This window comes from Taeniopygia guttata, chromosome 4 (genome assembly GCF_048771995.1).
Source record: "Taeniopygia guttata chromosome 4, bTaeGut7.mat, whole genome shotgun sequence".
Taxonomy (NCBI): Eukaryota; Metazoa; Chordata; class Aves; order Passeriformes; family Estrildidae; genus Taeniopygia; species Taeniopygia guttata.
Window position 1 is genome coordinate 30,192,318 of NC_133028.1, and position 15,639 is coordinate 30,207,956.

Sequence of the window (15,639 nt, forward strand, 5' to 3'; positions counted from 1 at the left end):
TATATTCATCACAGATTAAATCACTGACTTGTCACTTTGATTTATTTCTAAGTTCAACATTTGTTAATTCAGATCCTTTAGGAAGAGAAGGAAAACAATGCTCTATATTGGATAGTCTGCTTATAAACAAAGACTCCAGAGACTTTCCACGAGAGAATATAAAACGAAGCAAGCTAGCAAATAAAACATCTTACAACAAAATGCATTTGAGGATATACAGGCAGCAGCTCAGGCACGAATGACCAGTGTATCTGCACAGATGCCCATCCTCAAAGGCAAATCAGCAGGGTGCCACCTTTGGTGGCACTATTTTCAAAAACACAGCTTCAGGACAATGACATGACCTATTTCACAGTCCATGACATGAGTCATTTATCCTTTTATGTTCATGGCATAGAGCTATATCTACCTTATGTGTGACAAATGGAAATAAATTCCTTTTCTGAAAACAATTTCACAGTCAGTACAGTATCTGTGTTAAGAAACATGGTTTCTTGCAAGAGCTTGTTTGCACAGAATTTTTTCAAACAAGTCTTGCATCAGAGTGGAAAGAGATGAGATGAATGAAAACCAGAAAGATTCTGAGGAGCAGGAGTAGACAAAAAGAGAGATATAGGCAGAAATAATGTTTAAAGTATGGAAAAGAGTGAATGAGGTCTCTGAACTTTTTACAGAAAAAAAAAATAATAGAAGTAGCACACCAAAGAAAGTTGGTTATCTGAGTTTCTACAGATAATTAGCAAGGTAAAGAAAGCCTTCACAGATAAGTGATAAGAAAACAAAGTCGTATTCTTCTGACAATCATGCTTTAGGACTATTTTTTTAGCTGTTGATTATTTTCTCCTTATTTGTTAAATCTGCTAACACAAACCTAAACAAGTTGTGCTATTTATCAATGTTTCTTGCTTGAACAGGGGCATCTGAAAGCCAAAAAGTCTCTACTGCCTTATGCCTATAATAATATGCTGCTTTGTCCCCAGAATATGAAATCTGTGAAACATTTTATCTAGGCAATATTTTTTCTAGATATATGTGCTCTATGTTTCATACAATTTGCTGTATTACGCACTGTATCAGAAATCATGAAGAACTAATAAACGACACGCATATAAAGAAAACATTATTTAGTGCAATTAAGATGTGTTAACTTGATCTTCTCATGTGTTTCACTTCACTGAGAGATGAAAATAAAAGGAAAAAAGACAATGTGCCTCTTACTGAAAGTTACCTGATGATCCCTCTCATCTGGCTGATCCTTCTCATCTGGCTGATGTCATCAAAACATCCAGAGTAGGTCCTCGCTTAGAACATGAAAGATTGAAGAGGAGCTGCATAGCATTACCCTAAAACTTTGCTTACACTGGAAAGTTAACTTTGGGAATGTTAAGTGAGGCAAACTCATCTCCAATACTGAGAGTTTATTGCTGATTTTTCCCCTAAAGCTACCCAACAGATAGCAATCTGAAGCTGAATCACCTCAGCTGTTGAATAGATGGAGTGGTGCCTGGCTGGAAGCAACAGCAGCTTGATAGTGTGAGACTGTGATTTAGGGAAGTAAAGAAAAAACTAATCCCCTCCCTAACACTGACTTTTACAGTCTAACTTTTTCAGACTGAATATTGGAAGTTATGTACATAAATCCAAGGAACCTTGGAGTAAGTGCCTCCTCCCACCTTCTTTTCCATTAAGATAGAAAGCTGTGTGGTGGCAGCACTTTATTGTCAAACAGCTCTTTCAGTTGACCTGATGTACCAGCTTATTGAGGGCATCTGCAAGGGCTCTTCTGTGAGCTTCTTGATGTTCCAATATGCACAGTAGGAGTCCTATCCATCCCTTTGACCTGACAGAAAGAATAATATAATTTGCAATGTAAGTTTTCTCCAAAAGAAAAGCTTTACTTTGTTGCTTTGTGAATTCAGATCTGCTCTTAAATAAATACCTGAATATCATGTAATAAAATAAATTACATGAATATCATGTAATGTAACATGTACTACTTAAATTTAGAAATATTGTACTTTCATGGATGCTGTATTACTGACTGTGTAAATATGTGATAATGTTTCTTAAAATTACTTATAAAACAGCCATAAGGAAAGAGTAAAGAAAAAATTCAAACTCTCAGTTACTTATCCTAACATCAGTTGGTTAGCTCTGCTCACAATGCAACATTTAGTACAGATCATCTTCTCAAAAGAGAGCTTTAGAAATAATGTGCTGAGACTTCATAGTGTGCCTCATCAACCCAATATATGGCAAGAGACTTAGAGATTTGCTGTGGTCTTTCTTCAGTGTATGTAAGCTATTGGAAGCATGCCCAGCCAATTTGAATCTGATTACTGGCATAAATTCACTTGGCTGGCAGAACCTTTTAATAAAGTAGTTCAGGTTCATTTAAGCCAAAAAGATGCTGATTTTTTTTTTTTTTTTCACATTTCAAGGCACATTAAAAAAAGTGTATTTGAACAGAGTTTACCTGTGTGGGGAGCACACTGCTTGCATTGAACTGTTTTATTCACTGGTAATCTCCTTCTGCCTGATACTCACTGCAGTGTGAAAGGATTGTCTTGTATTTTATTAAGAGGTGAACTGTGAACAGATCCTGGTTGCCTGTTTTATTGCTGGCCCAGAGAGGACAGAATGTGTTCATCAGTATAAAAGTTAGTGTTTGCTGTATTGTCTTTCTCTGTCTTCTGAGATCCCTCTTTTGGACTAAGAAAGATGTGTCTAGAGGTTAGAAGGCATGAGACAGTGAACAAACTGAACTTCAGAATTGAAAGATAATTTCAAATGAATTTTCTATTTTCCCTGTGGTGGTCTACTGCAAATAAATCTTGGTCTAATGGCTGTATTTGCATTAGCCCTGGGTATAAGAGATTAATGGACTTTTAGGGAATCTGAAGCCAGAAGAGACCATTAGATCATATAGCCTGACTGTCTGTATATCTCCGGTCATTACATTTCACTAAGGAAATGTGCCTTTACGTAGGATCTGACAACTTCTGTCAAAAAGCCTTCCAAAAAGAAAGATAAATAATATTGCAAGACACCTGGATGTGCTGAATTTTATATTAATAATGTGTATCTACAACCACACAGTGGAGGTAGGTGTGGCTTTTCTTCCTCAGGAAATGACAGGTCTGATGATATTACAATTATTTGAGCTAAAGGGTTTACTTCAACCATACTTTCTTTTGAGAAAAAAAAAAGGCATTTGCATTTTCAAAATGAAAAACAAGTCTTTTCTCTTTCACTGTCATGAAATAAAGTATGAACTGAAATCATAGAGTCATAGAATGATTTGCGTTGGAAGGGACCTTAAAGATCACTTAGTTTCAACAGAACTGGACCTAATGTTCCAGGTGGGGTTTCATGCAGCCAGAAGAGCAGAACCACCTCCCTTCATCTACCGGTCATGGTTTTCCTGCAGCCCAGGATATGATTGCCATGTCATATCAAGGTTCTCATCCACCAACACCCCATAGTCTTTCTCCACAGAGTTGTTCTCAATCCATTTTTTTTTCTCTATATTTGTGCTAGGGATTTTCCTGACCCAGGACCTTGCATATGGCCTTGTTGAACTTCATGATGATGGCACAGGACACCTCTCAAGTCTATCAAGGCTGATATCCCTTCCCTCTGGTGTGCGAGCTGGACAACACACCTTGGTGTCAGCACACTTGCGGTGAGTTAATTCAATCCCACTGTCCATGTCACCGACAAAGACATTAGACAATGGCAGTCTCAATACTGACATCCAAGGAATGTCACTTGTCACAGATTTCAACAAAAATAAGGCATGTCAGAAGAACAACTCACAATTTTGATAGAGAGGAGAAATAATTCCAATTAAAAGTTATTGTTCAGTTTAGGCTCCATTAGAAATCAAATCAGTTTATTTTGGAAATTTTCATCATGAAACCTGCTTCCTATTAGGTTTTTTTTACTCAGACAGATACTCTTTAAAAACAGGGGCTATGGTCAGGGGCAACTACCTCTAGGTGGTCTTACTTGAACAAGGTATGAGTGAACAACATGACCTTCAGAAGTCCCTTGCAACCCTACCCGTTCCATCATTTGGATTCTGATAGTAAACGGAGCTACTTTAACTCAGTGGTAATAAAACCACCTCATATCAGTCAAAATGTGTTGTAGAGAAATACCTGTGCATTTAATTAGGCAAAATAATAGCTTAATTCTGAATTTCCGGGGATTAATTTAGAATGAACTGTAGGCCATAAAACTCTGAAGTAACCACTTCTAAGATATAAATATTCTTTAGATCTTTACAGATTAATGGATGAATATTTTACTATCTAAGTAATATTCCCATTATTTTCTATCTTTTTCAAGTGCATGCCCCAAAGAGTTAATCTTGTCATTCCACTTTGCAAATATAGCTCAGAATATTTATTGAACGCTCCTGTTTGCATCACTCATCAATTTTGTCAGATCTTTCTTTCCTAGGACAATGGTTACTGCTAAAAATCTTTAACTAATTGACATACAAAAACTAATTATTTTCCTTAGCCTTATCCCAAGCAGAATTTCCTTTGATAGGTTCAGTATCTCTAATCATTTCAGTGCATGACACAAAATTACATCAATTGCAATACATTTCCCCATTACTACATGCAGCTGTTTTTCTTTCCCCCAAATAGCTGTCTTGAATTCATCTCAGAAATAGGATGGACATTTAATTGATGTCCTTTCTTAATTTGGAATCTGTACCTTTTCTGTTGTGAGCATATATCATACACTCCAAAACAAATAAAATAAAATATATCTTACCTCACATTTAATTTCTCCTTACTGCATAGTAATAAATCAACTACAATAGGACAAATTGCACCTTTCATATTTGTTGAATTATAGAAAATGCACATTAATTTTTATATGAATCTTCCACTACAATATTAACGATAGGTTAAATATATTGGTACTCTCAAATGAGCAACCTATAAACTTGCACTTTCCTAATCTAAGATTGGAAGTACTTTGTTTACAAGGTAAACTGCCAGGGTTTTATTGGGAAATGGTTAGAACTCTGGAATATGAAATGTAGAAAGATCTTTTACAGCACAAATGACTCAGTTGTATGGACAAGGATAATTGTGTCCATTTTGTAACATCAAGAAATAAGTTCCACATTCTCATCATCAATAAAATCAATTATCATACCAATACAGCTTCCTGAAATACTGTCTACTTGTTTTCTGGGCTATTGTAGACTATATAATCTTGAGAGCTATTGCCTAAAGAGAACATAAATTGAAAACTTTTCTAGGGACATTGTTTCCCATTGCTTATTCTCATATTGCTAATCAGACATAACCCAAGTAGTTTGAGCTGTCATGGCATAGGACACAGAGTCTATCTCCTAGCCATTCATGGGAAAAATTCAGTATATGTTTTGATAAGAAAAAACTTAAGATATAAATACCTATGGAATTTAATTTGTTCTCAAGTCAAGGCATTACTATTTTTTTTTTTTGGCTTATCCTCTACTGAATATTTTTTTCCTTTTGATGCAGTGTGTATCAGTGAGATACCTCTCTTGGTTCTCAGTTACTGTAACAAATTTGTCTAATGTCTACTCTACTTATGCATATATTTGCATGTGAAATCCAAAGCAGCAATATAATTTTAAAAAATCCAGATTCAAAAGTCTTGGTGTATAATTAAACACATATTAACAAATTTTTGAGAGATTAGCTATTATGGGGCAATAGGACATTTGCTAACTATACTCAATATACATTTTAGAAATCACACAATATAATTCCCCATATAAGTTGCTTTGCTATGACATGATTCAGTAATTTCTCATTCAAATCTGAACCTTTTATTTTCCCATCCTTCCACTATCAGGAATTTTTAAATTCAGGAACAGACAAAATGAAGGACGTGTGTAGAGCTTTTCAAAAGCATAGTGGCAGTGATAATCTACTAGCAAAGACCGTGAAAGAGCACATAGTTTTGGCTGATGTGATAACAGACACACTGCAGAGATGATATTTTTATTCAGAATATAAAAATAACTGTGTGTTCCATATTGCTTCTTGGAATCACTCACCTAGATACCCTCTGAGCAGCCTGCAACACAGGAGTCCAGGATGTGCATTTGCAAATGGATTCTCAGGCTCAGGTGATGAACTGGATTGATCCAGCCTGGTGGGCGTCAGATCACCAATGGGATACCTCGTGCTCCAGAAATCCAACTGGACTCTGGTTTCTGTCCTGATGGAGTTTTGGTGTCCACTATGCCAGAATATGGCATTACATTCAAAAGGAGGTAGAAGAAAACAGAAGGGAAAGACAAAAGTTTATGCAGGAGATGCAGGTTACCAGATCTATTTACAAACGAATACAATATTTAAATGCAATTATAAGTAAAACAAGGATCAGGTTTAAAATAGTATTACTTTACAAGGAATGACATGCAATTCCATATAAATTCTCACAGCAGATTATAGCCCTCTGCATGGGAAATAATTTTGACTTTTCATAAAAAAATCCTAGTTCTCTCTTTGTGCATATATATTAAGAACATCCAGTGCTGTTTTCTAATAAAATATGAATTCCCCCAGGAATTAGTTATGTCTCTAATCAGTGCTAACTATACATTTTGTAAACAAAAATGTTGTTAGCTTTAATAACTGTTACATCATATATTATGCTAGAAGATCAGCAGATAAAAGAAAGTGCACATAGATAATAAATGTTTCTGAAAAGTTTGAAAGGACTAAGTATGAAATTTTAAGTCTAAATAATATGAACTTTTATTTTTAGACACATATATCAACTTAAATGCATTTATTGTTTACTAAACTGCATATTAAATATAAAAGTTATTTTAAAATAAATATATAATCTATTGTACCCATTTAAAAAGTCTGAGATGCAGGAATTATGTCCCAGCTGAAACAAGTTAATTCAATAAAATAATCATTTTTGCAAGCAACACTAGTATTACACAGTGCAAAATGTGCACCTCAAAACCTATATGAACTGCTTTTTTTTTTTTCAGAGAGAAAACCCCATGATTCATCAAAAGACTAAAAGTAAAAATTCATTTTTCATACTTTGTTTTGAATCATATCTCATTGGTTTGTTAAGCTATTATGAGTTTGTTTAGTTGAAATGCAAATATAATTTAAATATTTTGAAAAATATGTTTTTACTAATGCATCACTTACATATCATTTTTATAGAAATATAAAATAAAAAAACTGAAAAATATGCTTTAATCTCTGTACATAACATAAGTGAATCTGTCAGCTCCATTTCCTCATGCAGTTATAAAAGGTATAACTACTTAATGGGGTTAATATATAGGCATCTTTGAGGATCAAGGACTATTATTTACACTGGATCATAGATTATAGTAAGAGCTATTTTGTTCGGCCAAGAAATGCAAGTACAAAAAAACGTTCATAACAGCCTGCATTCATTGGCAATGTTAGAGCTAATATCATGCTTGGTATGTGCTCATTAATTTCATCACTTTGAGTGGCACCTTGACGTTTACAGCCTCTGGAGGTGAGCTGGATGAGGTTATTTGCCCAAGACCACAGTGTATACCAACGTCATTTTTTCTGTATCGAAGAAGCAAGCCTCAAGCAGTTGAACAGAAGGAAGCACCAGGGACAAAACTGTTGAAGAAAATTAATTTTGTCTGCATTTCAGTCTTCAGTGTGATAAAGGCAATGGAATGTTAAGAAGCTTAGTAACTAAGTCATTTGGTGATTCTCACATTAAAAAATTGACCTATAAAGCTATATGGGTACATGCTGGTTTCAGTCACTTAAATGTTTTAATCTGACAGATAAATCTGTTTGCTGCAGTAAAGAGTGAGCTGAGGAATTGCAGAAGACTGTGCATTAAAGCATACAAAGCTATTCATAGCTGCACACAGACCACTTTTGATCTATCATTGATGATCTCTATTTGCATGACTGTATCTAACTGTTGAAGGCAAAACCGTTTGAAAGACTTATTTATTCAGTAATCAATTTATTAATGCTTGCCCAATTGAATATGTCCTATATTTACAACCTGTGTCAACATTTGTTTACTATTGCAAAACAAAATGACAACAAAGAGTGCCCTTCTATAGTTTTTGCTTTACTATAGATTTTGTTGAAAAGGCAAATATGAAGCTCTAGATAACATCTGTACTTACCTTAAGTCTTTCCTAATTTAGTGAGCTGTAGCTAAAACAGAGTCTTCTAAGGGATTTTGATTACTTTAAAGTTAATTGTGGTTTCTCAGTATGTCCTCCATCATAACACAAATGAAATAAATTGGACTCAAATTTTATTCAAACATCAAATTGTTAAGAGATCACACACGCCCTTTTTGATCACTAGATACAACAGGGTCTCAATTACAGGCGGCCCCAGACCGAGTCCCGCTGGGCAGCCCGCTGCTGGCTGGTCTTCAGGTGCCTGGATAGCGTAATAAAATCTCCACCAAAAGACAGGAGGACTCCTGAGCTGCTGTAATCCACGTGAGTTTATTGAGGGTGGAATGAGGACAAAGGAGATGGGAGAGGGAGCAGGGAGACACCTGCATGCAGGGGGAGTGGGCTACAAGAACGAGCAGCGAAGGAGCGGCCAGAGTATATAACTGGGAAAGGCAAGGGGTGGCTAGGGCACAAAAGCTCCAATGGGAAGGGGTGTGAGGGAGGAGCAGGGATGGAGTGGCATAAACTGGGCCAATGAGCGAAAAAGGGAAGGAGCCGTTTACAGAGAGAACCATTGGGAATAACAAGAACAGAGAACTTTCTAGAACAGGGGAATAGGACAACCGATGACAGACATGAACTGGGGAGTGTACAGTGTATGACAAACATACATTCATTTGCATGGGGAAGGCAGGAATCCAGGGGCAATACTTTTCCTTATACCACTGTGGTTCCCCATGGCATTCCTGGAGAATCCTCCCCAGGGCTGCCTCCCACACTCAATGGTCCCTCTGAGGCTGATTATGCTGAAGAAAAACATACACATGAAGCACCCATGTCTATGAAGTAACAGAATACCAACATCTCTGTGCCACCAAGTGCTCACTTTCTGCTTTCTTTTAATTTCTTCTGATTGAAATTTCATTTATGTAAAATATTAAGAACCACAGGCTATTGTGATAGCATAAAAATACCCCAACATGAAGCAGGTCAGCAGACTGTATACTAAAGAACAACCTAGGTTTTTTTTCATTCTCCTCAAAAAAATTTTTTTTGTTTACAGGAATAATAATAATAAAAAAAAACCACTGGTTGTGTCTACCCTCATGTTTTTCACGTAACTAATTTTAGAGGATTGTGTGTTCTTAAGATACACGTTCACAAACTAATCAGTCCTGGAATTTAGTCCATAGTAATAAATGTTCTAATAAAAGGTCTAATAATAACTACATGCATAATCATTTTTGTTGTTTAGAATTTGGTCGTCAATATGTATATGTTTCCAAAATTTTCTGCTTCATTTTGAGTTTTTATATATACAGAAATAAAGCAAGAGAGGAAGGAGAGAAGAAATACCATTCCTATCAGTCAGAATGTATTGTGGACACACACATTGCTAAGCATGAAAATCTCTGTGCTGGAATTGTAAGATCTGCCACAAAGCAATTTTCTTGAAATGCACCAGTAAAAGGGACATTTACCCATTTTATCTGTGCAAAGGGCCACCTAAAGTGCTGGGGTTTTTTTTTCCGCTCATAATTTCCCATCGTCTCCTCTCTTGCATGGATACATTGCACTGAGTTGCAGCATTTTCCTTGGTAGCCAGTACTAAATCATGGTCTTCAGAAGTGTTCCTTTCTCTGATATCTCTCCATTTACATTAACACTTCTAGAAAGATCAAGAAATAATAGAGCTGTCAGAAAAAAAAAAAAAAAAAAAAAGATTAAAAAACCCCAATGGAAAATATCCACTAAAAGAAAATTAAAAAAAAAACTGTGCGAAAACTAAAAACAACTTCTTTCTGTTTTCTTTTGTGCCCAAGTTCTTCCCTTAATCTTGTTCACTTATATAATTATACATTATTACTGCTTGCTGAAAGGACCTTATGCTTTAAGGAACTTTCTCTCTGAACCCCATCTATTTGGTCTAGTTTATACTGTTGTAACTGCAAGAGTGTGACTCAGAAAAGGGTTAAATGGAAATCAGTATTACATTTTTTACTTAAATAACTTTTTCTCCTGGATAATCAGAAGTATTTAATTTAAAAAAAAAAACCTTTATGGTTTGAAAATTCATCAAAAGAAATGGATTGTGCACATATTCTGTATTCTGAGTAATTTTTGTTTAATTTACTGAAAAAAGAACAAGCTTTACTATCTCCATTCATTAAAGTCAGCAAATCCATATATTATTCCACCTCATTCATTTTGATGAAAATTAAGAACTAGAAGTTAAATTCTTACTCAGTGACCAAATCCTCTTTGAAAGAATTTGTCCCCCTAAGAAATCAAGCAGTGTTTCTATTTGATTACTATACTACAGTATTTGTTCAGGGTATGTGGAGAATGTCATTTATTCACCCAATGTCAGCTTCTACCTCAAAGTGTGACATTATTTTTTTTTTTATGACTATCAAGATGATATGGGATTTGGTTGGTGTATATAGCAGATTTTATATTGCTTTAAATTTTTAAATGTGTTGACTGTGAGCAAATGTTAGCCCAATAATTTTATTGTGCAGAAAGAAAATGAAAGGTTCCTTGTGAAAGAAATGGGACTGCTTTGAGAATATGGTTTTTTTTCCTTTTTCTATATCCTCACACTGGTCTCTGATAGATCTTCCTTTTTTTTTTTTTTTTTTTTTTTTTTGGCTCTTGAAGTTCCACATAGACAGTGTATGCTAGAAACACGATATGTATAAAATACAACATTCAGGAATTAGTTTTTCCTCTGAGGCAGAAGTACATTTTCAAATTTGTCACTACTGAGACTGTTGAAACAAGTAGGACAGCACAAAATATGCTTTTAAGTGTATTTAACAAATAGGGGGGCACAGACTTCCTGGTTCTTGCTGTTTGTTTCTTTTGTTTGTAAATAAAGAAGTCAGCTAATGTAAGAACCTGTTTCCCAGCCTTGCAAGAATAGGGCCGTGCTGGTTTAATGTGCTGGCCAAGTTCAACACAGACCCAGTTACAGCTACCCCTCAAGCTTTTTGAAAATGCATTGTATTAGTGAGAACCTTAATAAACTGCTTAAATTATAATCCTCTATTCATCCATTGTAACTGATGGGAGGAAGGAGATAACTTTTTAGAAAGTCCTCAGAAGCTGAAATTCTGTTTGATATCAAGTTAGGGCATAGAAGTTACCAAGAACATCCAAAATGGGATTTCTTGCCTGTTGTATGAGTTTAGTAATTTCGCTAGGTTGACAACCCATCAGTAGGAATTGAATGGCTAACCTTATAGCTCAGAAAGGTTACTGCAGCAGAAATTTGCACTTATGTAAGGAATTACATAATGGTACTCAGTTAGAAATATCATTACTATTTTATTTTTTTAATTTCAAAGAAATTTTCCACCATTTTCACATGACTTTATGCAAAAAGATAGGAGTAAGTACAAACTTAAAAAAAATCCTGGGAAATCAGATGTTGGGAAAAAAAATCAAAATTATTATTCTGTTATTTTTAATTTAACAATCTTCTAAAGAAAAGAATGGTTTGAAAGTCTTAGTAAAAGCTAACTGCTTGCTGGACAGAATTATCAAAAGTGTAGCTAATGGACTGTTGGAAATAATTACTTCATTCATATCCAGAGTACTGAGACCAGTTTTGTATTCCTGGGTATGAGATATTTTGTCACATAGTGTGCATATTGTTTATTGGTGGTATTCATAGTACATATTTTTTGATGTGCACTCCTTTATGCAGTCCTATTTAGAGAGAATCCATTATTTACATAGATTTTTTTTGTGGGCTTTTGTTTTATTTTGGATTTGTTTTCAGCTACTGTCTGTAGCAAATGACAAAAATTTGAGACATGTAAAGACAGAGGTAACATATACTGTAAATAACTTAGAGTTATATAAAACATGCAGCTGATGGACTAACATCAAATTTTTTGCCCAACATTTAACATTACCATGCATATTTATTTCTGAAAAGTAGTTTCAACTATTCATCTGATTTCAACATAAAGCCCATGTAATTTGCAATAAAACAAGTGAATAACTTTTAGTTAGTTCTATGTGTTTGAAATATGCTTACCTGGACACAAAACCTTTCTCTGTATGGGCCATAGAAGATGAATGCATTGGCCTTTAAAACTGTACTGCCAGCATCAAATATTAGGGTCTAGGTACAAAAAAAAAATATGTGAAGTATTTTAGTCTGTGCTCTTCGTATTTTAGTCCATGATCTGTGGTCAAGATCAGTTTTCTAGACCAGTCTCTAATATTTTGTCTGGTTGAAAATATCTCATATGATGGTGTAGTTATTGCTTCTACTCTGTACAGTAATAAAATAATTTGATGGGGTATTCCCTTTTAACCATCTCCCATTTGCTTCACTGAGGCTGTTTTGAAAAGCTACAGGCTTGTAGCTTTTAAAAAATTAGATGGTGTTTTCTGAATATGCTATTAAAAAATAAATTAATACATATCTATCAACATACCTATATTTTTGTTGCTGCTGTTCTTTCTCTCCTGTCTTTTTTTCCTTCCCAAATGTATGCACATTGACCTGCTCATGAAGCGACTCTTCCTTTCTGAGAGAACAGTGAGCAGTTTTTAAGGGGGCTGAAGCATGGAAACACTACCAACTTTCCCTTTCTGTGCATGATCATATTAGATTTATTAATTTTGTAGTTGCTTTTAGAGATATCAATAGTCCTCCAAGTGCATGAAATAATAGCTTTACCTCTTTTTTTTTTTTTTTTGCTTTCCTTTTCTTTGGCTTGAGAAAAATTTGAATCTATCCAAATCAAGGCTTCAGCTACACAAATATTCTGTTTGCATAATATCAATGAGTATTTTAGATTAACTTGTTTCTTACATTTATAAGCAGGTTTCCCATTCTGGAAAAATTGTTTTGTCTTCTATTTCACTAGGAATTTGCGAGCTATGCTGCCATAAGTTTTTTGTGGTTTTCCCTGACAGCTTTTTCTGCTATTTCCAATTTTAGCTATGGAAACTATGTCTATATTGTCCAAGATATATTTTGAGTATTTTGTAGCTAATTCTGTAAATTAAATTCTTAATTTCTACCCTAGTTTTTATTTTGCCAAGCCTTATCATCAACGTATAAAATTCTAATTTTTTGTATTTCAAATAATTAATATTTCCTTTAAAAAAAGGAAACAGTCTACTGCTATGGAATTAGAACTCTTTAAGTCTCCTCCTTTTCTAATCAATCTGGTGGTTTTATGCCATCTTCCCTCACCCCTGTATCACTACTTTGTCACTGTCAAAAGTTGCTTTTTACTTGGCACTGGTGAGACTTTGGCTTGGAGTACTGTATCCAGTTTTCTTTGGAAGACACTTCAAACAAACAAACAGTGGCAGAGATCCAGAACAGAACAAATTAGAAAGCTTAGAGTTTTAGAAACCGTTGTGTTGTATATTCAACTGAAAGAGGTAATTGTCCATACAAAAGGTCCTGAAGGAAGACATGATGTGCCACTACACAGACAAAACAGGACAGATCTTCTATTTTTACTGAAAAAAATCATTAAATGGATAAGGAAAAAATACATTATAAAGGACGAATTTGTCATGAAGAAGGCCTTCACTGGAAAACTAAAGTAGACTTTCAGTTTATAAAAATATATATTTTTGTTTTAAGCGTGTTAAATTAAAAAAATTGTGGAAAAGTTTGTTCTGGGAGGTACTGAAAAACACTTGGAAGACAGCTCAGTCATCGGTCACAGTCAGTGTGGCTTCATGATTGGAAGATTCTGTTTGTCAAGCCTTAGTTCCTTCAACAACACAGTAACCCAGCTAGGAAAGCTAGTAGATGTAATCCTTTTGGCCTTCTGCAAAGATTTTTATATGGTCTCACACAGCGTCCTTCTGGGCAAAATATCGAGCACACAACTGGACAACGGTGTTACACGGTGGGTGAGGAACTGGCTCCCAGGTGGAGCACAAAGGGTTACAGTGAATGGGGTGACAGCAGGCAGAAAACAGCCACTAGGGGTTCTGCAGGGATCCATCTTAGGCCCAGGACTCTTAAGCATCTTCATTAACACCTTGAACACAGGACTCAAAGGAACATGAAGATTCCACAGCACTGCGGAAAGGGATGGGACGGTCCTGGTGATGGTAAGGTGAACATGAGGCAGCAGTGCCCTGGCAGCCAGGAGGGCCAGGCTTGTCCTGGGATGCAGCAGGCACAGCATCACCATCAGGGCAAGGGAGGTGAAATATGGTAGATAGGTATCTTTCTGTTTCAGGGACATGTTATTTTGCTATTTTATAGTCCATTCGAAGTAACCAAGATAGTAAACTCAAAGACTTTTACATGTGTATATTTAGTGCTTTGCCGAGGATATTTTGTAAACAGCTGAAGGCAGTTTTGCACTGCAGGGTCAAAGAAATAGGAAAAAAAAGTCTGTCAGATTTTAGGGTAGTAGAAAGTATAAAGTGTTATAGAATTACTGGACCATATACAAAAGGAATAGTAGGCTAATACAAAAAGAAGAAGTGAAACCAAAATAGTTGACCCAAAATAAGTTGACAAAAATAGTATGATATCTTGAAAGTCAGTATTCAATTCATTTACTTTAAATTGTTTCTTTACTTTGAGCAACATTTTTTAGGAGGATTAAAAGTGAGGAAATCTATACTTTAGCACTTAGCAAATGCTATAGAGTTATCCTGAGACATAGACATTATATCAATCAATTTGACAAGTACTTGCAGTTTCCACTTCATCGCACAAAAATTATAAACAGTGAATTTACAAAGATGTTTCCTGATAGTTTGTTAACTAAAAAGCTACAAACAAAACAAAAAATCTCTTAAAGCCTGATTGCTACTGCCACGTCTTGCTAGTAATTGTAATATTTGTGAGTACTGCATACAGAGGCATGGACTACACACATATTAAATAAAATGACCTTTAACCATATTTTCAGATAGAATCAGTACATAAATGTTTGTACATTCTTCTTTAAATGAAATATATTTTCTAAATAAAATGCAGGTTTCTGTAAAATCAAATAGCAACTCATGAAACTGAGGGCTATCAGTAGCTTTAGATTTCCTCTGAAAATGTCTCCCTTTAATCTTCTTAAATATCTATTCACTATCATGCTTTCGTTTCGTATCTACTTATTTGTTGGACTGACTTGTGAAGTGCTTTGAGATAAATTTGTTCAATTTACTATACAAAAGAGTCTGAAAAATCATGTTCTTCCTTAATAGAGGCAGATAGGGCATAAAAAATTGGCAAATTGCTGAAATTTCCCAGGCACATGGTTTGCAGTGAAATGTTTTACGACTCTGTAAACATCAATCACTGACACAAGAAGCCGGGGCTTTCCCCCACGTACCCAGGATTTTTTAATTCTAAAGCTGTCTACCAAGAGTAAACACAATGTTATGCATTTCCTTCAGTTCTTCCACATTTTTGGTTTTCGTATTGTTCCATTTTTTTGTTGTTGTTTAAG